The following is a 26047-nucleotide window of genomic DNA, read 5'->3' as shown; positions in this document are numbered from 1 at the left end:
CATTTTTTTTAAAATGATCCGCGATGAATCTCACTTTATACTCAAAGGAAAAAAACCAACATTATGTAAATAGACTCTTGCCCTTGGCTTTTTAAAAAAAACACATATCCTAAATCACGTGGCAAATTGCATGGTAAGCCTAATTACATCTTGCCTGGTAGATAACAGATAACTGTGTTACTGGTTCCAAAAAAGGGCCCTCATTTTATATCCAGAGGCAGCCAGTGTTCTAAATTTCGCAAAAATTTTAAGAGGCTGGTGCAGAGTTGCTTTGGGCAGGTCTGAATACGCACCTCGGCCAATTTATGTGGCTTCAGGGCAATCCCACCAGTACCCAAGGCAAGAGGGTACCCGGGCTGGGGGCGGGGGATCTTCTGTGCACAGCCCCCAGGGCTGAATGAGAGACACAGAGGGAATTTTATGCAACAATCAAGAGACAGACTCACGGTACAAAGAGATTAGCTGCCTGACTAGCAAGTTTAGAAAAACAGTCCGTCAACGGGGGTGCCAGTTTCCTGCTGACATTCAGGAAAGCAGGGGAGGCTGTGACGGGGCTGTGTGGAAACTGCTAATTGTGTAGTTGGTGCCCAGCCCGCAGGGTCGCTCAGGAGTTGCATCTGTTTTGTTTTCCAGAGGAGGGGGGAGAGAATGCATTTCTGCAGAGTTTTTGTGTTCTGAATATATAATGTAGTTTTTTGAGTACAGCTGACACCCGATGTTACGTTAGTTTCAGGTGCACAACTTAGTGATTCGACAAGTGCAAACATCATGCTTCTATTTGCCGCAAGCTTAGCTGCCATCTGTCCTGACACATCGCTCTTACAACAGCACTGACTATATTCCCTAGGCTGTGCCTTTCATTCCCATAACTTATTCCTTCCATAACTGGAAGCCTGTATCTATCTCCCTCCCCGAAGCTCTCTTGAAGGTAGGAGAAAGCCGTTTACAGACAGGTAATGGTAGAGTCTGGTAGAATTCGCCAGTAAAGGAATATGGAGCCAATCTTTCAGGATTCTGCGGAAAGCCAGGCTCCACACACACACCCAAGAAGTCTGGCTTTGTAACATTTTTCTTTTAACAACTTAATATATCAAAATAGAAACAGCATCGGCTTTCTAAAGGTAATTGCTCCAGATGTACCCAGCACCACTGTCCACAGAACAAACCAGAAGAGCATTGTGGAACATCCGCTTTTCAAGGACATCTATCTCGACGGCTCCTTCACTTACAGCTTTGTGAACTGCAGCAGATTGCTAACTTTTCCTAAGCTTTGGTTCCTGGCTCGTGAGACGGAGATAATACCACCTGCGGATGCTCTGGAAATATCCCTTCCATTCCTGTCCCGTTTACTCACCCGAAGCCACACCACACCACACACACACACACACACACACACACACACACACACACCATGCCTTCTCAGAATGACGGAGCCCCAGAAAACAGCCTTCAAAGGTCACTCTTGTCTGGCTCACCACCTCCCAAGTCAAGATTAACAACTCAAATGTATTAAAGTGAGAACTGGGAGTTATGTTTCACTTTAGATTTCATTTAGAAATAACAAATTACAAAACAGGAGCTGGAAAGGGAACGTGCTAATGAATATTTATGAAGTCGGCTAACCAGAAATAAAGACAAAAGCTGCCTTTTCTTGTCACATTAAAGTGAAAACAAACAAGACCTGGAGGAGGCGGCTGGAGAGCCAAAATGAAACTCCGAATGCAGGGAGGAAGACGAGGGGTGCAAGCCTGATATAACACAGAGCCAGGACTGGGTGATACGAAACCCCAGGAATTCTAATGAACACCATCCCAGGAACGTTAATGGGGTTCCGTCTTCTGCATCCAAGGGCAGTCATTTTGGCTCGGGGTGAAAAGATCTAACTCTTGGCTTTCTAACCAGAGAAGATTGAGAAATTTAAATAAATATTAAGAACAAGAGGTTGAGAAATGTGCCTTTTTAATGAAGTATGGTCTCATACTCCTTCAACACCCGTTTTTGCCAAAGACAACTGTGTGTCACCGGGGGCAATGGCCTGGTGAAATATAATGAATAGAGGCTGAAGTTTCCTTGTTATTTTATGTTGGGTATGTGCACTTGGTTTTCACTTCCAAGTCTGGTGACGACTCGGTGGGGCAAACAGCTTTCTTATTCCGAAAAATGAACATCGTCATGATATGTCGCTAAGTGTCAGAGCTTAGAGGTGGTACCTTTGGCTTAGGAGCAGGGGATGTACAGGGAAAAAAAAAAAAAAAAAAAAGTTGTTCAAGGGCACAGCTGGCCTGGGGGCAGGAGGAGAAAGCTTTCATTTCCATAGGAGTCTGAGGTTTTGAAAGCCAGCTAGAGTGTATTAAACTTTTAAAGCCTGAAAGTCACTAAAAATCTATTAGATCTGCTAGAGACCTCTTTCAAGGGAAGGGAGATTAGACAGAGGAGATTTGACAGCAACAATAGGAACAGAAATAAAACCCTTTCATGTTATCGCCTCAGAGGCTTATGTTCTAGCACTTCAACTTTAGAGTACATAGGAATCCCTAGGCATCTTGTTAAAATGCAGATTCTGAGGGAGCAGGTCTGGGATGGGGCCTGAACTTCTGCATGTTTAGCAAGCTCCCAGGTGATGCCCTTGCTGCTGGTCTGTAGCCCATGCTTTTAGTGTGTGAAACACGAAAATGGAAGCCAGAAGATTTGAGTTTCAGTGCCTGCGGCCACAGTAGATTTTGGAGGCCTGTCCCCGGGGGCTCAGTTTTCTTGTTTGACAGACAAGAGCTTGCCCTAGTTACCTCAGGGGTCATTGTGAGGCTAACATTAAATAACATGCAAGAGTGCTTTGTAAATTGTGAAGAACAAAAGGGTGGCGGAATTATCACCATTATTAAAAGGAAGATCATGAAGGATAAATGACTGAAGGACTGACCCAAAGAGAGAATCGGAATTAAGCTTAAATCCTACGCCATCTGATCTTAAGCAAGTTGAAGCTTTGAGCTTCAATGTGTTGAAGTTTAAGGTAGTAGGAGTAGCAGATTATCTTTATTTCCATCCATGCTGCTGAAATTTACTCCCTACCCCTCACAAATTTACCTTCCTATCTCAATGCATATATTGTATTGAAAATTTACAATCGGGGACGACGATTCAGGTACGTGTACTTCCCTAGGTGGGGGGTGGTCACTGCGACCGCTGTGACCTTGATGCCCCCCAGGGGACGACAATAACACTCTGTGCATGCACAGTCTCCACAGCACCAATGTTAACTGGGTAAAATGTAATGTAGGCTCGTATAAATGCCCAGATGCACCAGACAACTTCAGAGACGGGTTGGAGATGGATATGGGTTAGAACAGTCAAGAAAGGCATTTTGGAGAAGGAGTGTGTGTTTCGAGGGGAAGAGAATGGCTTAAGGTAGCTTAGAAGCAGGGCAGGAACAATGTGGAGCAAAACCAAGAGGGAACTCCATTGCAGGAGTCCATCATGATGGCATACGGTGTCAGGCATCAGGCGTCGTACTGGATTCTCATGTGTTCGAACACTGATGCCCCTCGACAGATGTGGAGGGGAGGGTGGCACAGAATACCAGGGTAAGGACTGTCACATTCTCCTAATGAGACAGAGAGCCATCTGAAGAGTTTTAGCTTGGCACTAACAGGAGGAATGAAACTGGGTAATTTTTTTTTTTTAAAAAGGCCCCACACCCAGTGCAGAGCCCATCCCAGGTCTTGAACTCACATCCCTGAGATCAAAACCTGAGCTGAGATCAAGAGTCAGACGCTTAACCCACTGAGCCACCGAGGTGCCCCAAAACTGGGTATTTTAATGAGTTCTATCAGAGAGAATACCGAAGACATGGGAACCAGTAAGAATATCTTTAAAACTCAGTTTTCTAGCAGTGGATCCATTTTTTTAATATTTTTATTTTTTAATTTCTTTTTATTTTTGAGAGAGAGAGAGAGAGAGAGAGAGAGACAGAGACAGAGCATGAGCAGGGAAGGGGCAGAGAGAGGAAACACAGCATCCAAAACGGGCTCCAGACTTTGAGCGGTCAGCACAGAGCCCGATGAGGGGCTCAAACTCATGAGCCATGAGATCATGACCTGAGCTGAAGTCAGACACTTAACTGGATGCCTGGGTGCCTCAGTCGGTTAAGCATCCAACTTTGGCTCAGGTCATAATCTCATGGTTTGTGAGTTCCAGCTCAGAGCCTGGAGCCTGCTTCGGATGCTGTGTCTCCCTCTCTCTCTGCCCCTCCCCAACTCACGCCATGTCTCTGTCTTTCTCAAAAAAAAAAAAAAAAAGTCAGGGGCTCCTGGGTGGCTCAGTCGGTTAAGCATCCGACTTCAACTCAGGTCACAATCTCACGGTCCATGAGTTCGAGCCCCGCGTTGGGCTCTGGGCTGACAGCTCAGAGCCTGGAGCCTGCTTCCGATTCTGTGTCTCCCTCTCTCTCTGTCCCTCCCCCGTTCATGCTTTATCTCTCTCTGTCTCAAAAATAAATAAACGTTAAAAAAAAAAATTAAAAAAAAAAAAGTCAGACGTTTAACTGATTGAGCCACCCAGGCACCCCCACAGTGGATCTATTTAATCAACTGAAAACTGAAACAAAATTTCTATTTACATATATATATATATATACATATATATATATATGCATATATGTATGTATACATATATTTTGTTGTTGTTGTTTTTTGTCTTTTGTTTTAAAGAATTATAGCACAGCACCTTTAGGTCAAGGTGCGATGGGACCCCACGCGCCGAACCCTCAGATCTGCTGGGCTTATTTTTGAAGGAAAGTACTATAGTGTGAAAAGCATGTATGATAGCATGCTGGAACTAGATAGAAAGCCAAAGGAAACCTAGGGAGACACAGTTCCGGGGGAGAAGAACATCATCTGGCAGCTGTGGCAGAACAAGGCCAGGCATTCTGGCTGCTGGTCCAAGCGCTCTTTTCACCCCCGCTATCCTGTCTCTGCCTCTTCATATTGACACGACATGCCAAGGAGAAAATGCAAAATCCAATATTTTTAGTAGTAACTTAGAAACTTCTTAGTGGCTTCCCCTTATGTTCTGACACTGAGGTCTTAAAAGAGCATTTAGTTTAAAAACCTAGTCCCATATCCACCCTTTAATCTTATCTCTGAGCAATTAATTGATTGAAAAAGTTTTTCCCCAGAGCTCCAGACTTCTTGCTGTTTCTTCTAAAGCCCTTCATAGCGATTTAACATTCATGAATATTTTACCAGTGTCCTCCCAAGATCGGAGTCTCAAAATAACTTAAATTGGGTACAAATAAATTACTCAGGGTGGTAGGCTTTAATTTATTTTTACAGAGAATATAAAGAAATGACATATAATAAGATTGAAAATTATCATAACATCTATCAGATTTTTGTAACATACGGAAAGACACCTATTCAATGAAAAAGGTTTATTACATTATCACAAAGCCACATACTAAATGTATATGGACATTTTCAAAGATACTATAAGAAATCTTAGTTATAGGGGCGCCTGGGTGGCGCAGTCGGTTAAGCGTCCGACTTCAGCCAGGTCACGATCTCGCGGTCCGTGAGTTCAAGCCCCGCGTCGGGCTCTGGGCTGATGGCTCAAAGCCTGGAGCCTGTTTCCGATTCTGTGTCTCCCTCTCTCTCTGCCCCTCCCCCGTTCATGCTCTGTCTCTCTCTGTCCCAAAAATAAATAAACGTTGAAAAAAAAATTAAAAAAAAAAAAAAAAAGAAAGAAATCTTAGTTATAAAGACAATGAATGTGGAGGCACCTGGGTGGCTCAGTCAGTTAAGCATCTGACTTGATTTTGGCTCAGGTCATGATGTCACCATTCATGAGTTCCTCAGGCTCTGTGAGGAGGACAGTGTGGAACCTGATTGGGATTCTCTCTCTCCGTTGCTCTCTCTACCCGACCCCCTGCTCGCTCGCTCGCTCTCTCTCTCTCTAAGATAAATAAATAAACTTAAAAAAATCTTTAAACAAAAGAAAATGACTGTCGATACATGTTAGTGATCCATAAATACTCAGGGAAGCATCTCAGTGACTCAAGACTAAATGCTGTCTTTTCTTTCTTTGAAGATTTTTTTTAAGTGTATATTCTACCAGCTCCTTCCCATGCTTTATTGGCCAAGAGCAGAGGAATTCCCTTGATACAAACCCAACTATCTTCCTCCTTTAGGTCCATTTTCTCTTGTTCTGTCCTCTGTGAACGTGGACAAAACACGTCCAGTGTCTTCCCTAAAAAGAGCTCCATTAACTTGAAGATAGAAGGGAATTATGTATGCCCAAATCCCCCAATCTGAAACAATTCCAGATCTTTCACTTTTCCCCATAGAACTTTCTTTCCATCTCTTTAGTCATTTCAGGTTCCCTTTGGAATGCAGCCCAATTTCTCCACACATTTTATAAGGGGACTAACAGTGTGGAAGAATTATTTCAATTTGCAGGTGATGCGTCTTTCATTAACCTCCATTCTCTACCAAAGCAAATGTTGTAATAAAAATGACATAAAAATACATTCTGTATTGGAGCCAATTGGTCAGAAATTGCTGGTGATTACCATAAAGGTATAATTGAATGAGTATTTCCTGTATCCGGGCACTGAATACTTTGCTGTCAAATCCTGGCAACAGCTCTAAGGGGTAGGGGTCGCCATCCGCATTCTTCACAGAAGGACCTGGGCTAGACTGTCCGAGATCTTGATTCTTGATTCTGACCTTATCAAAGGGCTAGATAAAGATGCATAATCACAGACCCACACATACATATGCATGGCATGGACATGGACGGTGGCTGCCAGAGGTCAAGCTTCCCTAGAGCTAGACTCTGTGATGGGGATTGCCATGCAGGGATTTTATGGGGGGCAGCTCTTGGGTTCAGCATGTAGGGGAGACTGAGCAAAGGAACCAAGGCAGTGGGGGAAGCTGGGCTGTGGTGCAGTCACAACAAAAGCCCCAACCGACCCTACACATCCTACAGAGTTGTCCTGAATTGGGGCAAGTCTTTGGGTCCCCAAACTGGCCAGTCATTGAATGTGCACTGCCATTCTGGGTCAGGTGGTATAACCTTGAGGGAGGCAACTCTCTGTAGCTGAAGCCTGGGGACAACCAGCAAGGAGGGACCCAGCCCTGAGCTCTCTCCTGTCAACACTCCCAGAAGTTGGGCAAAGATTGTCTCTGTCCTAAAGGGGGCAGGGGACCTGGGTGGCACATCACACAGCTCAACTACAGTGACTATTTTGTTTTTTTAGTTTATTTATTTTGAGAGAGAGCAAGAGTAAGCTGCAGAGGGGCAGAGAGAGAGAGAGAGAGAGAGAGAGAGAGAGAATCTCAAGCAGGCTCTGTCCGCACTGTCAGCACGGAGCCCGATGCAGGGCTCGAACACATGAACCGTGAGATCATGACCTGGGCCAAAGTCAAATGCTTAACTAACTGAGCCACTCAGGTGCCCCTACGATGACTATTTTCTGATCCCCAACTTAGGATATGGTTCTATGTACCTATTTATGGGTTTGTAAGGGATAGAAATCACATAGCTTTAATGCTAAAGAAATAATGATAATAATAATAATAATAATAATAATAATAATAATAATAATAGATCAAGGTGGGGGAAAGAACCACAAATACTGCTTCGGCTTATGTGTAGGAAATGAGGAATCTGCCTCTATTCTGTCCCTTTGCTGTGACACAGTCTCCATGTGACACACACACACACTAAGATGACTCTAAACAAAACATGGAAACTTTGCTAGCAAAGAAGGGACACAGAAAGGGCAGAGAATAATCTGAAATATCAGTAACACGATTATTACCCAAGTGGATAACCACCATTTTGAACAGTCCTGGTCAACATTAATATACATTTCCTCCAAATGAAAGATGTTACAAGGGATAAAAAAACAAACCCAATTAGCGGTTGTGCATCCTCAATAATTTTTTTTTATCTTCAATCTTTCCTCACAGATTTTATCTTCTAAATGATATTAAAAGGACATAATTGCCTAGGATGGTTCTTGCTTAAAAAAGACCATACAAACGGCACAAATACTTATGCTATTGATGATGAAGTGCAAGTTCTGTTTCATTTTCCATTTTATCATGAGAACAGTCAGAAATGTTTTTAGAGTTTCAAATCAAAACTATGTATTATTTATTGTGATCTAGGTAGCCGTTGTGCAGAAGCTTTTAAAAAGCTAGAAAGCAAAAATGGCTTAACAGGGCATGAATTTGAAATAGATCCCCAGGGGATAACGAATCCAGCTTATATTGTGGGAAAATGCAAAGAGCCATTAATTCATATTATGCTGCCCGGCTATTCTATTGATGACTGCGAAAATAAAGTCTCCAGTCACCATTCTCATTGAGACATGAGCAGCCAGATATCGGTGCAGAAGCTGGAGTTCAAAAAGTTAATAATAAACCTGAATCCAGAATAATTTCGAAGCGTGCAAACAACAAAAGGCAGTGGAGAGTGAAAATTCAAACGTAGCAACGTCATCTGATTAGAAATCCGTTGGCATTGTCCTCCACCGAAACGGTCCACAAATTGCTGATGTAGTCTATGACCTCTGTAGAGGGATTGAATTTAGTATCCAAAGTTGGTGGCTCAGCATTTCCTCTCCCCTTTCTTTTTAAAGCCCCACACTACAGAAGGGCACAGGGTAACACATTTTACTGTTAAATATAATTTGAGCCTGCTGGAAGACGGCCCGCTCACAAGTGTCACCCTGGCAACTCACCTATGACTTCAGCTTTCTGATAGGAGTTGTTCCCAACTTTCCTCACCACCCCCCGCCCCCCCACAGCACCATTCTGTGCTGTAGCCACAGGGTAAAGCGAGGGAGGGTGGTCTTGAATACCATTTCAAACTCGAACTACTTTTCTAAGTGGCAACTCCAAAGCTCACGGAAACTCTATCCCGTGCTTCATTTTTACATGATAGTGCTTGCAACACTCACTCTGGGTTCTGAGCAGAAAGCAGCCAGCCAATACCATTGCACTGTGTACCTGGCCCACAGTAAGAGAGTTCAGAAGAAGACCCAACCACGAATCCAAACAGCAGTGGTGAAAAGACGTCACGCCCTTCCCTAACCATCATACCGTCTTGCACTCACTGTCTTCCGTGGCTCCATGTCTGTCCGTCCCTGTTCATGCTGTCGTTCTGCCAAGACAGCCAAGCTAGGCGGAGGGCAAACCCGTCAATGTCTCCCTACAACTGTCCCCCACTTCCCAAATGAGGGGCGGCGCCCCAGCTTCCCATATCCGTGATCGACCTTTCCCACTGCCGGTTCCATCAACACCAACTGCCAAGGGTTGCACGTTATGGAGACATCGTGTTAGTATGTGTCTTTCACCCAGAGAATACAAGGGAGAGAGAAAAAGAGACACAGAGACAGGCAGAGGCAGAAAGAGGCAGAAAAAAAAAAAAAAAAAAAAAAAGACCAAAACAGGAAGGCTCAGTTCTTGGGTCCTGCACATAATTGAGTGTAAACTCTTTTGTTACTGGTGGCTTTCGGGATGAGTGAATCATGTTCTGTACACGCACTCTGACCACTTACAGCCCACTGCTTTCACAGCAATGACTGACCATTCTGTGAATTTCAGAGAACAATGCCTTGTCCTTGAGACCAGCTACAACTCGCATGCACGTGCCCTCATTCTAAGCTACACCAACTCAGCGTTTCCATAAATTCATTTTCTATCCCTAAAACCCATTGGGTGTTGCAATGTATTTAACCAAATCAGAACTATCCCAGGCTGAAAAGAGTTGGTTTGAAAATAATTAATGAACATCTTTTATTTATTTATTTTTTTTGGTATGAAAGTTGCATTTTCTCTAAAAAGGAAGAAATAAAACTGAGAAAGAAATAGGATGTTTCAGGAAACTGGGCTGGGTGGCCAGTATTTGCACTGTGTGTGAAAATGCCTAACACCCTGTTACTGAAAGTACCTAGTAGGGAAAAAGTGATGAATGGATGTTGAGGTGATTGTCCTTTTTTTTTTTTTTTTTAATTTTTTTTTTAACGTTTATTTATTTTTGGGACAGAGAGAGACAGAGAATGAATGGGGAAGGGGCAGAGACAGAGGGAGACACAGAATCAGAAGCAGGCTCCAGGCTCTGAGCCATCAGCCCAGAGCCCGACGCGGGACTCGAACTCACAAACCGCGAGATCGTGACCTGAGCCGAAGTCAGACGCTCAACCAACTGAGCCACCCAGGCGCCCCGGTGATTGTCCTTTTTTAACTAGAACTTTTTTCTTTTTTTTAAAAAAAGGCTTCACTCCTAGTATGGAGCACAATTGTGGGGCTTGAACTCATGAACCTGAGATCAGGACTTGGATGCTTAACCCACTGAGGCAGCCAGGCACCCCCTTTTTTAACTAGAATTTAAACATGGGTGGTGGTTTTGATTCTACACTGATCCTTCATGTCAGGAGTGGAACCATCTTAGAGAAAACAAAAACAAAAGCCATGTTAAAACTTTAAAACCACAAAAATTAAAAATAAAACCTTGGGGCTCAGTCGGTTAAGCGTCTGGACTCTTGATTTCAGCTCAGGTTATGATCTCACGGTTCATGGGACTGAGCCCCGAGTCGGGCTCTGCGCTGGCAGTGTAGATCCTGCTTGGGATTCTCTCTCCCTCTCTCTGCCCCTCCCTCATGTGCACACATGCTCTCTCTCCCTCTCTCGTTCAAAACAGGTAGGTAAACATTAAAAAATAATAGTAAAATAAAACCTTAATCAGAGCCTAAAATAATAAAGCCAAATCTGTTTGTTGAATATAGAGCGATTAGCCAAGGCAAATGCCATCAATGTGAACGGATTTCCTCAGTTCAAGTCTTATTATTTTAAGACATTTAGGTAACTTGACACTACAATAAAGACGTGCAATAAGAGGAAAAAAATGAATCGGTGCAAGGGGCAGCCTGAGTGTGAACAGACCAGGCCTCTGCCTCTGCCTCTTAGCATTAGGTCAGCTGCTTAATTTTGCTTCAAATTCATTTCCTTATGTGTAAAAATGCAAGTGATAGATCAGCTGTTCTTTAAAGCTTCTGGAGAGTCGGTAGAGAAACGGACTAGAATAGTAAAAAGGGAGCATTTTGTGATCTTCCAACAGGTCTTAAGGGAAAAAGTCAGTAAGCTAATCAAGGCCACAGTAATCAAATAAAATTCACTCAAAATAGTACTATTGTCAGTATTATTTGAATTTAAAATTTTTAGCCATGCCATTCCCTCAAAGAAGGCTCTGAGTAACGTCTGACTCGGGGAGACGTCTCTGAAACAGTGCAGCCTCTGTTATAACAGGCTCACTTAATGACGTTCTGGATGATGCTGGGAAAATCCAAAGGAAGGGACCCTGATGTACCCTGAAGAATGTGGGAAAAATCCTGCTCAGTCCCCCATAAGCCATACTCAAGTCTGCGCAGAGCAATGAAAGTAAGGAACAGACAAGAAACCATGATTTCAACAGAAAAAGAATCATACTTTGAAAAGCAAAGCTTGTTTCTTAGATAATTTCTGTAAATACCGCGAATTAAAGTGGAGAATGGCACTGGCTTGTAACTCCTAAATTTTAAGGGTTTCTTTTAAGTTTATTTTTTATTTATTTTGAGAGAGAGAGAGAGCATGAGCAGGGTAGGGGCAGAGGGAGAGAGAGAGAATCCCAAGCAGGCCCACTCTGTCAGTGCAGAGCCCGACGCAAGGCTCGATCTCACCAACTGTAAGCTCATGCCTTGAGCTGAAATCAGGAGTCAGACTTTTTTTTTTTTAATTTTTTTTTTTTAACTTTTTTTTATTTATTTTTGAGACAGAGAGAGACAGAGCATGAACGGGGGAGGGGAAGAGAGAGAGGGAGACACAGAATCGGAAGCAGGCTCCAGGCTCTGAGCCATCAGCCCAGAGCCCGACGTGGGACTCGAACTCACGGACCACGAGATCGTGACCTGAGCTGAAGTTGGACGCTTAACCGACTGAGCCACCCAGGCATCCCAAATTTTGGAGTTTTCACTGTTTTTTAAATACTGGTTTTGATTCCCTTTCATCAAACTGACAAAGCCCCCACATTTGTCCCTAGGAAAAAATCCCCATTTATTCCACTAAGAAGACCAACAAGCAGAGATACAAATGAAATGGTAGGCAATGTCAAAATGAAATGGACACTGAGAATGCAGCGAGTTGTGTTTTAAGTATCTGAATGAGTAATTTTTTTGCTGAAGGACGGTGGACATATAATGTTCTCCCGGCATCAGATGTACAACATCGTGATGCAACAATTACATATGGTACGAGACGCTCACCAAAATCCGTGTATTACCATCTCTCACCGTACAACGTTATCACAATATTATTGGCTGTATTCCTTATGCTGTAATTTTCATGATCTATTTACTTTATAACTGGAAGCCTGTACCTGTTAATCCCCTTCCCCTAGGTCACCCACCTCCCCACATTCCCCCATCTGGCAACCGCCAATTTATTCTCTGTATCTGTGAGACTCTTTCTGTCTTTTTTATGTTTCTTTGCTCATTCGTTTTGTGTGTTAGAGTCCAAATCTAAGGGAAACCATATGATGTTTGCCATTTTCTGTCCGACTTCTTTTGAAAGCTTAAGTACCAAATCAAATTGATAGTTCACAAAAAATTTGTAACGATTGCCTCTAGCTCCCAAATCAATGTTTCTAGCCCGGAACCCTCCCCTAACCACCACACTTAGTAACTTCCAGCTGCCCAGTGGCCTTGTCTATCTACATGTCCCATGTATACCTCAAAGTCCTTTCCTCCCCAAGAACAGGTCTGCTTCCCTCCCCTAAATTCCTAAAAATGTCACCAGAGTCAGAAACCTGAGAATCCCAGGCCCTAACATTTCTCACTTCCAAGGCCCAAACTATCACCAAATCCAGCACAGTCTAGCTCTTTCAAAGCTCTCTTCCTCTCTGTTCCTCACTGCTTCCTCCCCAATGTCAGCCCTCCCATATCTTTGCCAGCTCAGTGCAAAACAAACCTTTCTTCAATCTTGCTCACCTCCAGCTGTCCCTACACTCTCTCCAAGGCAACATACCTCAAATACCAATGACTGCGGTACCTGGTGGTTCAGTCAAGCAGCTGACTTCAGGTCAGGTCCTGATCTCACGGTCTGTGGGTTCGAGCCCCACACTGGGCTCTGTGCTGACAGCTCGGAGCCTGAAGCCTGCTTCAGATTCTGTGTCTCTCTCTCTCTCTGCCCCTCCCCTGCTTGCACTCTGTCTCTTTCTCTCAAAAATAAGCATTAAAAAATTTAAAATACCAATGAATGCCATCTTTAAAAAGATTTTTTTTTTTGATGTTTATTTATTGTTGAGAGAGAGAAAGACAGAGCGCGAACAAGAGAGGGACAGGGAGGGAGAAGGAGACACAGAATCCGAAGCAGGCTCCAGGCTCTGAGCTGTCAGCATGGAGCCCAAAGTGGGGCTCGAACCCATGAATGGCAAGATCATGACCTGAGCTGATGTCGGACGCTTAACCAACTAAGTCACCCAGGCTCCCTCCAATGACTGCCATCTTAAAACCCCTCAGTGCTTACACACACACACACACACACACACACACACACACACACACACGAACACACCTTTCATACCCTGTGGTTCAATAACCCTAACAACTTATTATTCCGTATGCAGATTTCACACCCACATCCCGCCGCTCCTGTCTACAAGACCCTAGGCCACTCCACTAGGCCAACTCCTATTCATCTTTCAAGGGCCACTTCAGGGGTTACCTCCCATAAGCAGCCCGCTTTTTACACACACAGTCTCTGGCCCCAGGCTGCCTCAGCTTCTGTTGTACTCCTTAATGCAGTCTCAATATACTTTCATCATATTGGAATTAGTTATCTATTCATGTGTCTGTCTCTTGCACATGACAGATATTCCTTGGAGGTAAGGACGCACCACCTCTGCTCCTTGAGATCCTTGCAAAGTTTACGGAACCATATTAAAAATGAATCAAACCATATAAAGAAAAACAGATTGGAGGATATGAGGGTATTTTGGAGGATTCCACGTAGTCATTGTCTTTCTTACTTATGCAAATAAATCTTCATGGTTTACAAAGTGCTTTCACTGAAGTTGTTTTGTTTTGTCCTTAAAACATTCCTAAAAGGCAAGGTAAGGCTATTATGAAGGCTCTGAGACACTAAATACGTAAGAAAGTCTTTTGAGAAGAGAAATGTTATTGATTTCTCAAGGTGTGTGTGTGTGTGTGTGTGTGTGTGTGTGTGTGTGTGTGTTCAAATAAGTCTTCTTAGATCAGAGCCACAACATCAAATAAATTCCTGTTCTGTCAAAATAACCAAGTGATTTCCTTCGTAACTACTGAAAAAGTCTCCTGAAAAAGAAAAACTCTCAATTCTATGCAGAGAGTTTTCAATAACCTGGTCTCTTATTCACTCTTTTCCAAGAAGTAGATTTTGGAAGACAGAACAGCTAATTTAGATTTCTAAAGACAAAGAGAGGACTGATTAACTCTCACCTTCAGAAGATCCACTGGGGCCCACAGTCTCCTGAAAGTTTCCCTGATGTGTGAAAGCTGTCCTTTCCTCAGGATGATGCCAACAGCTGAGAGCAGCTTTGGCCAAATTCTTCAGCAAACAGGGGTAGTGGGCGCTAAGGAAGAACACCACAAGGATTCCTGAGAAAGAAAAGAAAAGAAAAGAAAAAACATAGAACAGTGTAAATTGTTTTGGGTTCGTTAATTCTATTAAGCTGATATTTCACTCTGCCTACCACCTTAACATCGACAAGGGGAACTTAATACATCTTAAATTCCGTGATTCATTTTAACTACACAGTTCTGCACTTAAGACCATCAATGTCTTAAGACTTTAAGCAATTTAATGGCAACAGGCAATGAAAACAGGTAACATAATTCCAATTACATCTTAGTGTAGGATGAAAGCCCGAGTGACCCCTAAACAGCAGGAAACAACTGTGCACACAAATTAGAGGGGGGGGGGGAAGGCACTTGATCTTATTCTATTCTTATACTTCATGAGAACACCATGTGCTTTATAATCACATCGACACACAGGCTGTGGCCAGGAAGAATCTAACACCGACAGAAAAGAACAAACAATGAAGAATGAAGTATTTGATCAAGGTTGACGATGTCAGAGAAGAACTCAACAATGCAATTACATTTTAGAGGTGGCTTTGAAGGTGGTAAGAAAAGAAGGCATCTGGGAATAAAGAGAGTTGCTAAACACACTAAGAAAACAAGCGTGAGGTTAAGGTAGAGCTACACATAATGAAGCCTTCGTTAATCGGAAACCAACTAACAGAAGTACTCGACTACTGTGTTTGTTTAATGCCTCATTTTGATGAGAAAGGGTAAAAATCGCAGAAGGGAGCATTCAGAAAACCTCTTTAAACCAGAACTTGGGGGTCAGTGTGTAAGGAGGAGAGCAGAAGCCAAGAGCGCTACACCTGCTCCCAGCACTAATGGTCTGACCTTGGGCTTGCTAAGTGCTTCTCTACCCTGCGGGCACTTTTTTTTTTTTTTTTCAACGTTTATTTATTTTTGGGACAGAGAGAGACAGAGCATGAACGGGGGAGGGGCAGAGAGAGAGGGAGACACAGAATCGGAAACAGGCTCCAGGCTCTGAGCCATCAGCCCAGAGCCTGACGCGGGACTCGAACTCACGGACCGTGAGATCGTGACCTGGCTGAAGTCGGACGCTTAACCGACTGCGCCACCCAGGCGCCCCATACCCTGCGGGCACTTTTAACGATACTCGGAGAGCTTGTAGAAAGTATCTCTGGCTTGCCTCACCCAGGCCAAATAAATCTTCGGCATGAAATCAGAATCTCAGGTGGGATGGAGCCCGAGCACAGGCATTTTTTCCAAAGAGACAAAGTCTGAAAAGATGGCTCATCTAGCTCTGACATTCTGCCTCGCCCCCATAGTGTGCACCTGATAATTCAAGTTTGCTTAAAACATTATTTTTAATGTTTATTAATTTTTGAGAGAGAAAGAGAGAGAGAGAGAGAGAGAGAGTGAGTAGGGGAGGGGCAGAGAGAAAGAGCCTGAAGCAGCCTCCAGGCTCTGAGCTGTCAGCACAGAGCCCGATGTGGGGCTCGAACTCAGAAACGGCCAAGTCTTGACTTGAACCACTGACTGAACCACCCGTGTGCCCCTCAAGTTTGTTTTAAAACGAATACAATTCAGGGGCGTCTGGGTAGCTCAGTCAGTTAAGTGTCTGACTCTGCATTTCAGCTCAGGTCATGGTCTCCCAGTTTGTGGGGTCGGGTCCAGCATAGGGGCTCTGCACTGACACTGCAGAGCCTGCTTGGGATTCTCTCTCTCCCTCTCTCTCTACCCCTCCCTGCTCGCTCTCTCTCTCTCTCTCAAAATAAATAAATAAACATTAAAAAATAAAATGAAACAAATACAATTTAAATTAATAGTATCCAAAGTTTAAGGCCCTATAAAATCACATCATTGCCCAATTTTCAAGAAGAAGGGACTGATGCCCTGAGAAATACGGTGATGTAGGTAGGGTCCAAGCAAAAGAACACCACTAGGACAGAATCAAGTCTTTAGGGGAGGTAAAGTCGGATCCTGAGCTGGGGCTGGACCCGATCTCTCCCAGGCCGGGCGGTATGACCGGGAGACATGGAGTCACATGCTTGACCGGGGATCGAGGCCACAGGCTCTCTGGGCCCCCACCCCTTACAGAACAATAGAGATCAAAGCTAATCCTACTCGCTAAGTTACAGTCCTTCATATGAGCTGGACATCGTGCTTCTAAGAAGTGCTTTAATCCAAACAAACTTCTCGGACCTCACTACTGGTACCGGAACAGTTTATTTATAATTTCTAAGTGAGGCAATTGAAGCCCAGCGAGGTCAGGCTCAGCCCCAGGATGGAGGAAGTCGAGAGTTCACAAAGCTAGTCTCTCTCCTAACCGTGGGCCGGCGGGCGGGGAACACAGTGACCCGCAAGCCGCAAGCCGGGGGCGAGGCTCCTCCGCTCTGGGTCTACTTAGGCGGCGCTTGCCCCCACGCATGCGCAGTCGCACCCTGGGCAGTGGCGCCTGAAGCACCCCGCGGGCTTCCTGGTGGCGGCAGAGCTCCTCTGATGAAATCCTACTTCCGCTGTTCCTGCCAGGAGTAACATGGTACGGAAGGATTTCCATTCTCCCTGCACAAACACACACACACACACACACACACACACACAACCACACACACATCTACGCAGACCCACACACACACACACACACGACTATACCACACGTGCGCGTGCACACACTCCCGAAGATTTAATGACACTATTTTGAGGGACCTCAGCGTGGGCAACTGTCTGAAGAGTCACCACTGAAATCTGCCCTAACTGCCTCAGGCCCTCACGAATATGAGTTCAAAGCCTACCCGAGGGGTATCTGGACCACCATTTACAATTCACCGAGACGTTACCGTTTAAATATTTTATTTAAGAGGCTGAGGCAAAAATACTACTGTTTCTGACACCTCAGGCATATTCCAATGGTACGGTGGCAGAATTACCTTCAGTTTAATGACAATGCAAAAAGAGGGTTTTCATTAGACACGTCTGGGAAGACATGAAAGAATGATGGTCAAAATACAAGCACAAAATTTTGGGAATTGGAGGGGGCCTCGACGGTCACTGTATCCAACCACCCATCTGCTTATGGCCCGATCCATTTTAAGGGACTCCGTATGGAGACGAACGTTGCTTCCTGCAGCTTTCACTCATTGGTCTCAATGCTGGCCTTTGGAGACATATCCAGATTTGCATTCTGATGTCAACTGCCCAACCACAGCCCGCTATTCTGAAAAGCAGGGGTAAGTTGTGGTTTTAGCAAGGCGGCCGCTGACTGGATACCCCTGAGTAACCCACAGAGGCTGGCGGAGGGTCCATGAGGTGGCTCTGTGCAAGGGTCTCGCCCCAGAAGGGAGACAATGATCAGCCAAGTCCATCAAACTAGCTCTCTCTGGGGTTTGGAGTGGACAGCAGGTGTCAGAGGAGGACCTCCCGAATATGCAAAGGTAAGCAGAAAGGCCAAAAGAGAAACCGTGAGAGAGAAGAGTCATCCCTGAAGTTGCCTGACCCTGACAGCTTCCCCCTTTCCAGACCCAGGCAGGGGAGCTGGGTGGCAAGTCCCTGCTCCTTAGGGCGCCCTGAGTCTCTGTTCTCCACAAGTCCAAATGGGCAGTACGTATGGAATAAAATTATAGCACCTCATTTCCTGGCCGTTCTTACGGCTGTTTATCAGCTTGACAATGAAGATCTCCCTTATCGTTCTGTAGGTATTGTTGTCAGGACCAACTAAAGGCTTTATTTTTACCCCATTAATATTGCACCTTTAAAAATGGAGCTCATTATTCCAGCTTGCCAAAAATTCGCGACCTTTCAATTCTGCCGCTCCAAAATATTTGTTCTGCCTTTCACCTTCATGCCGCCTGCAAATTAGACAAGCATGCCATCCAGAATGATGTTCATGCTATGATAAGAACACTGAATAAGACACTACTTCACAGAGCAAGCAGTGGTATGGAAAACAGCAAAAACCAGACCGGTCAAGAAATAAAAATGAATGTAGTTTAGCATTGAGGTCATTACTTAAAATTAATAATTCCCAATTCTCCAAATTGACTGCAAATCATCTGTAAGATATAAATAGCTATGTAAACTGACGGGACCATGCAATTCATCTGCTGGATAAAGGTTTTACCATTTCCTTGGTAAAAAAACCGCAAAACCCAGAAGGATTAGATTTCAGCATCATTAGAGAAAATTAGGCCATAGTTGCGATAATTGGCAACATGAACTTTGTAGTTAGAATAATTACCTGTGCAGCAGACCAAGAAGTTATGTTTGAGAAACATATTGCAAAACCAGAGCCACGTTAGTTTCATCCTTCCCAGAGGCAATCATGGAAATTAGCAGAGTCTGTCATTTTAGGTCATCTGGTATACCCCTGCCAAAGTGAAATTGTTCTCCAAAGATCTCAACTGCTTTGTCTAATTTAGCTTTCAGGAAGCCTCATGGGATCTCTCCTTAGAGTAAAAAGCCCCACACCGAAGAGCTTTTTTTAAGTTCTTGTGTCTGCTTTTCTTAGTTTTTCTGTCTGTACCCTTACGGTCAGACTGTCAAGCTCCAGTCTCTCATGGTGGTCAGTGTGCCCTCCTGGAACAACCCAACCCATCCTCACTGCTCTACCTGGGTACCCCTGGTTGTCCCAGGACTGACTGGGTAAATAAGACCGGAAATCTTCAAAGGGAGGGCTCCTTGGGCCTGTCTACAGAGCAAACACACGAGTGTGTGTGTAGATTTCCCACCATCTCTGTTGAAGACGCAGAGGCCTTCTTGCCTTGCTTCTTTTTTCTCAGCTGTGTCGAATTGTGACACTGTTCTTTCAACAATTACCGTCTGATCCACTGGGGTCAAGGTACTGCCCTGAGAGCCACAAGAAACACAAAGACAACTAAGCAGCTTTTGCTCAAAGACAGGCAGAGATGAGAGATAATAATACCATCTTGGGTCGTATGGCATTTTGTGGTTTATTTTTCACAAAAGTAATCTAACTTGATGCTGAAAAATAGGTATTTTTCTTGCCATCTTATCGATAAAAATAAAGGTTGAGCAAGGTTGGGCAAGTTATCGATCATTCATTACAGCTAGTGAGCAGCAAAGCCAGGACTTCACAGAGACGAGCTTTGGGATTCCTAGTCTATGTTACTCGCACAACCTCACAAGTGCATTCATTGTTCACGCAGATCGAATGACTACCCACCAACATACATTGAAAGCTTACTCCATACTGGGTACTTTGGGCATGTATTTGATCCATATATTCAATAACAACTTTCCGAGGTGGGCATTTTAGTGTCCCACCTAACAGGAGGGAAAAATGAGAACGAGGCACAGAATGAGAACTCATGGCCCAGCGTCGCATGGCTAGTGGGTGGCAAAGAGTAATAAACACCAAGAGAGCAGTGCCACCCGGAAGAAATGTGGAGGAAGTCACTGGATCTGTTGCTAGGAAGGACACTGAGAAAGTTTTGGAACGTTTCCTAGCGTTTCCAGAACAGTGAGACTTTTCTTCTCTTGTGAGTCCTGTGAGAAGACACTGGCATGGGAGACGAGAAAAAGATGGCAGTTCCAAGAAAAGAAGGAAACGTGGTGCTTCCCTTTCCCTCTGCTGTGGCCACAGGCACAGCCCGGCCAGAGTCACCTGATGGGACAGAGAACTGCCAACCCATGAATACCATTCGCCACTTTCATGCCTGCGATGTATATTTTCTATTATTTTAAAGTCTTTGGACAGATCACGTTGGTTAAGCAAAGCAGAGAGAAGAGACCCTTGGCATTCACGGCCTCATGTTTGTGGTTGGTGATTTTACAGTGACCGCCTGGGAGGCTCATGGGATGTGACTTAGCAGTTTGCCGGGACACCAGTTTGAAACACGCAAGCTCGCTAGCTGCTCCGTACTCACACCTCAGTGCAGTTTCCTTATTCTGAGCCTGATTTCAGGTTTGAAAGGAGGGAGCCAGGAAGAAAGGATGTGTGCTCCAGTATTCAGTGAGAAACTTTCATGGCCCACAGGAGGGGCTAAGAGGTTCCTACACAAACTCGTTAATCCTACGATAATCCCACAATGTGGCCATTATTGTACAGATTTTCTACATGGGCACACTGAGGCACAGAAAAGTCCAGTGATGCATCCCGAAGTCAGAGAGCTTGTCCATGTCCGAGGTGGGATTTGAATGCGGTCTGCCTAACTCTGTGCTATGGCATCCCTCTTCTATTTCTGCTGATGTCATTGAACAAGCAAACAAATACACAAAAACTTTGTGAGGAAGGGAAGACATTAGCCGAGACATAAAACCTCAGTTAATGTTGGAAAGCCAGTTAACTTCAGACATGAGGGCAGACAGTCCCTGACTTACGATGGTTCAATGTACCATTTTTTGATTTTACGATGGTATGAAAGCAACATGCGTTCAGTAGAAACTGAACTTCAAATTTTGAATCTGGATCTTTTCCTGGGCTAGCAATACGTGGGACGCTCCTCTCGCGATGCCGGGCAGCGCGTAGCAGCTCTGTGGGCCGTGGGATCACCAGAGTCAACAAGCCCCACACCTGTAACCATTCTGTACCCACATGCCCATTCTGTTGGTCACTTTAAGTGTAATTCACTAAATTACATGAGATATTCACCACCCGATCACCAAACAGGCTGTGTGTTAGATGATTTTACTATCAGCTGATGTAAGTATTCTTAGCACACGCAAGGTAGGCTACAGGCTAAACTGTGCTGTTTGGGAGATCAGGTGTATTAGGTGCATTTTAGACTTAGGATATTCTCAATTTGCGACGGGTTCATCGGGACGGAACCCCACTGTAAGTCGAGGAAGATCCGTATATGCCAAAAAAATAAAAAATAAAAATAAGGCCACAGCACGCTTAGTGGAAGTATGCCCCATGGGAAAAGCCAAGCACCTTACAAACTTTCCATATTCTTGGATTGAGAGATGACCCGAGGTCGTAGAAATCAGTCCCCATAAGGTCTGCTGTGCTCCCGCGAATTCAGAGGCCAAGGGAGAAATGGGTCAGAGAGGAACGTGTCTGGCCTCACAGCGCGTGAAGCGTGTGACTGACACACATGCTGTGAAGTGCCAACAACGTGCAGACGAGTCTGGAGGTGGGAAAAAGCACCTCTGGCTGGGATGGACCATAAACACGGCCCACCTCCCTGAACCGGAACTCTAGGGAGCAGCGGAGATGTGAGCACGTTTGTGCACCATGAGGACAGAAGGATGGATAAGGGAGGCCAAGATGGCGGCCAACCGCCGGTGGCCAGAGCGCAGGCGCCATGCAGAGGGTCGGGTGCAAGGGACGCGCACGGGGCCTCGGGGAGTCCCTGCTGTACTTCAGCCACTTAACCTCAACATGAGGGGTGCGCGGACCCATGTCAGGTCTTCCCCCATGTTGGAGAGAACACTCCTTCGAAATCAGTTTTCAGGAACCGATGCCACAGCCCTTGGGCAGAAACCCACTTATTTGCATATCGCCCAGTCCTCTTGCTAAATAACAGTTGGAGTCAAGTCAAAACGAAATGAAATGCCAACACCCTTCAACAGTAACACAAATGCTTTGCAACCTCGAACTTGAATTTAATAGAACATACAAAACAAATCTGCTTTGATGACTCTGAAAAGCAACTGAGCGAGTTCCAACTTGAGCAGGGGGTTTATTTATTTTGTGTCGCTCCTGTCATTATTCAGATCGCTCAAGAAGCACTTAGCGGGTGCCTACAGGGTAACGCATAGGAGTTCGAAGCAGGAATGCTAATGGTTTTTATTTTTGTACTTCATTTTAACTGGGTTGTTTTAGGCAGTATTTGATTTTTATCTGGGGGAAACTTTGACAGCTGATTTTTAGCGGCATCTATTAAGGTGGTTTCGCTTTTTGACATATGGAAAGTACAAGAAAATTAAAGGAAAGAAATTAAAATGGTATGTTGTCTTCCACCACCAGAAATAAAAATTGTCAGGACGCCTGGGTGGCTCAGTCGGTTGAGTATCCGACTTTGGCTCAGGTCATGATCTTGCAGGTTCATGAGTTCGAGTCCCATGTCAGACTCTGTGCTGACAGCTCGGAGCCTGGAGATGCTTCAGACTCTGTGTCTCCCTCTCTCTCTGCCCCTCCCCTGCTCACGCTCTTTCTCAAAATAAACAAACAAACAAACAAACAAACATTAAAAAAATAAAAACTGGCCCTTATGTCTTATGAGTGTTGTTTTTGTATGTATGTGTGTCTGTGTATACATTTTTCAATACAGAAGTAGTGTAATACATTATGCACTGATTTAGTAACCTGCTGTACCCACCTAACAAAATGAACATTTCCCCAAGTCATTAAATATCATACAAGATCAATTTTGGTGTCTGGGTAATAGTCTACCATATAAATAAGTCATATTCATTTAATCAATTTCCTAGTTTTGGCCATTAATGCTATTCCATTTGGCTGTTTGGTTGTTTTTTTGTTTTTTTTTGTTTTTTTTTTTTTTTTACATCACTTTCTAAACATGTATCATTTTACTAGCATTGGCTGAACAGCAGTCAGCAGAGTTCTTACCCGGTTGATTCACAGAGCATTAGTCGAATACAAAGTTCCATCTGCCTCACTGGGATCTGTGATCCCCTGACTGCAGTCCCGGTGCCTTAGAGAGCCGGCACACATTCCCGGTGCCTTAGAGAGCCGGTTCCCCCTGGCTCCTTCACAGCCCTGCCCCAGCCCCTTGCTGTACATCTGTGGCTCAGCAAGGAGTAGTCTGCTCCATCACGTTAACTCAGATTACTAGGAAAAGCTTGACTTTTCCAATGAATGTATCAGAGCAGGACCCATGGACAAACGGTCCCCAACCCCAGGCTATGTGTGGAGACCGTCCTTCCGGGGCAGAGAGTTTGAGGTAAACACTGTTAGCCTGACACAAAAAAATAATGTTTCTCACTGTCTTGTTAATGCGACTGTATCTTGTCTCAAAAGAGACAATGGGCTAGACTGGGAAACTGTAAGTAACTAGTCTCATTGATGCTGTTATTATTAACTGTTAGATGAGAAGACACTACAAGTTACGTGCCTTAAGCAGCTCATGATTTTGAGCCTTTATGGTGGTCGTTCTCAGCCCTGCTGGTTCTTGGGAATCCACAGACAGTGCCGTGGTTGCCTTGATTACGGTGATGGTTGCACAGGGGAATATGTAAGTCAAAACTCCTCGGACTGTCCATTTTAAATGGGTGCAGTTTGTTGTATGTTAATTACACCTCAATAAAACTGTTAAAGAATTAAGACCGTCTGTCCCCGCCCCCCACAAGCGCCCAAAACCCACATCTGGAATTCTGATTTAATTGGTTTTGAGTGAGGCTCTTAATGTGAAGCCAAGAGCGATTGCTCTAATTATATACTAGGGACGAAGACAGCACTTATCGTGGTGAGCGCTCAGTAATGTACAGAATTGTCGAATCATTATCTTGTACACCCGAAACTAACATAACACTGTATGTTACACACTTCAATTAAAAAAGTAAAAAAAAAAAAAGTGATTCATTATACTTTACAAATGCAAAAAGAAAAAATTGATACATTGATGCGATTCATCCGAAATTGATAAGCATCTTTTTAGAGACCTAATTTTGTCACGTTCGAGTGCAAACAATAACAAATCTGTTTTTTTTTAAGTGCTACCCAGCAAAGAAACCCAGAGGCTTTAATAACGTTCAGTAGTTTCTTAACCAAACTTTTAAGAGCCTACTGTATACTGGGTACGACTCTAGGCAGAGCATAAATCATGCGTATGCGTGAAACTGGTAACTTTCTATGAGCCCAACATTCTCTTAAGTGGATTTAAATTAAATTCACAAACTAGTTTAAACATTTATCTAATAAAAGCTAAGCATGGGAAATGTAAAAATGAATCTGTTATGGCCCGCGGCACAACCACAGATTCTCAGTGAGAGCAGCTCCAATCCAGGAGGTTTTGCTGTATTTGCCAAGCCGCTGAGCTACCCACAGGCTTTTAGCAAGAATGTGGGAAAAGCCGTCCCAGAAAATTGGAAGCTTCCTGCCAGAGAGCACCGGCATCCCCTCCTGACATTTGAGTCTCTATGCCAATGCCCCACCCATAGATACCAAGATAGCTTCACATCCATAATAAAATAGCCAAGGTCTTTCATTAGCGAAAATTAATATTCAATATTCACTCACATATGTCTTTACTCTGTTATTAATAAGAAACTTTGAGCATAATTAGTATTGGCTTTGAGCGCACTTTAGAACTGCACCCAGCTGGAAAGGGGCCATGGAGGACAGGGTTTCATTACTCTCCAAGGCTGAACACTCCCTCGAAGGGATTAGAAGAAAAAGAAATGGGACCGTTCAGGAAGAAATGGTCTCCTTGAGTTACCTGAGATGATGGTGTGTGGCAGTGGGGACAGGACTGTGGCTGTCAGCGACATGGCCCTTCCCAGTCCCTTGTCCCTCCCCCCTTGCCCCCCACCCCCACCGGCCTCCATGATGCACCGCAAAATGAAATGTGAGAAATGAAGCCTCTGGGTCAGGGGACGTCACACACAGTTGGTGTGACATGTCCAGAGAGCAGCTCATGGTGAGGCAGGACGCGGAACACCTGGCCAGGTGAAAAAGGAAAATGAAGAACACCAGGACAGACGCAACCCGTTTCATCAGGGATGAGTGTGTGAACACCGGGCAGGAAATCAGGAGTAGGGCTAGCATCGGTAAGTGCAGAGCAGTGCGAGAAATGTAACCTGGGCTGAGGTATGACTTCCAGACTGCTGACCACTATCAGCACATCAGCTAAAGTGAAGCGATACTGGACTTGTTTTTGCCTCAGTAGAAATGGATGAGATAGTTTACATCCTTTATGGGGGAAAAAGGTAAGATAAACTTGCAACTTACTCGCAAAACCAGCCTTTCACAGATCCCTCCTCCTAACAGCCTGTGACAGCTACACTCTTCCTAAAACCTGGGGATCCCCTCCAACGCTTCCTCCCCAGATTTGCCATCTCTCCAACACCCACTTTGGGCCTCTTTACATCCGTGCCTGGATCACACTTCAATTACGTTTCTCCTCTGACACAATCTCTCACATTATGCCAGTCTCCAGGTGCCATGTTTGAGGACCAGATCAGCCCATCTTCGTCCCCGTACCCAGCTAGGGGTCCAGGAACAGGGCATTTTCTGGAAGGGGGCACAATGCCTTAGACACAAACACACACACACACACACACACACACGCACACACACGATGTTCTAAGTCTCTCTTATGAGAGACCGTGAAGATGAGAAAATCAATTTTAACATAATTTCCCCAGGCAAAAACAATCCTCACAAATCACAGAAATTGTGAATACAAGGGTAGGTTTATCTTAACTTGCCGTATAAAATAATATGCACAGATTTCTGGAGGAAACCTAGATTCTACACTCTCCATATCATAATTCCTGGTTCTCACC

At 44.4% G+C, this 26047-nt stretch overlaps 1 protein-coding gene across 31 annotated transcripts in view; it reads right to left on the bottom strand.

Annotated features, from left to right (window-relative positions):
- The window catches only part of NRCAM (neuronal cell adhesion molecule), a 287175-nt gene that overhangs the window by 212528 nt on the left and 48600 nt on the right, over positions 1-26047 (bottom strand). For all 31 annotated transcript variants that reach the window (XR_006716213.1, XM_045494397.1, XM_045494401.1 and 28 more), the window contains exon 2: positions 14513-14671. The gene's annotated coding sequence lies outside the window, so the exon portion shown is untranslated. The remainder of the gene's footprint in view (positions 1-14512; positions 14672-26047) is intronic.

This window comes from Leopardus geoffroyi, chromosome A2 (assembly GCF_018350155.1).
Source record: "Leopardus geoffroyi isolate Oge1 chromosome A2, O.geoffroyi_Oge1_pat1.0, whole genome shotgun sequence".
In the NCBI taxonomy this organism is placed as follows: Eukaryota; Metazoa; Chordata; class Mammalia; order Carnivora; family Felidae; genus Leopardus; species Leopardus geoffroyi.
This window is presented reverse-complemented; position numbering and strand designations above follow the sequence as displayed.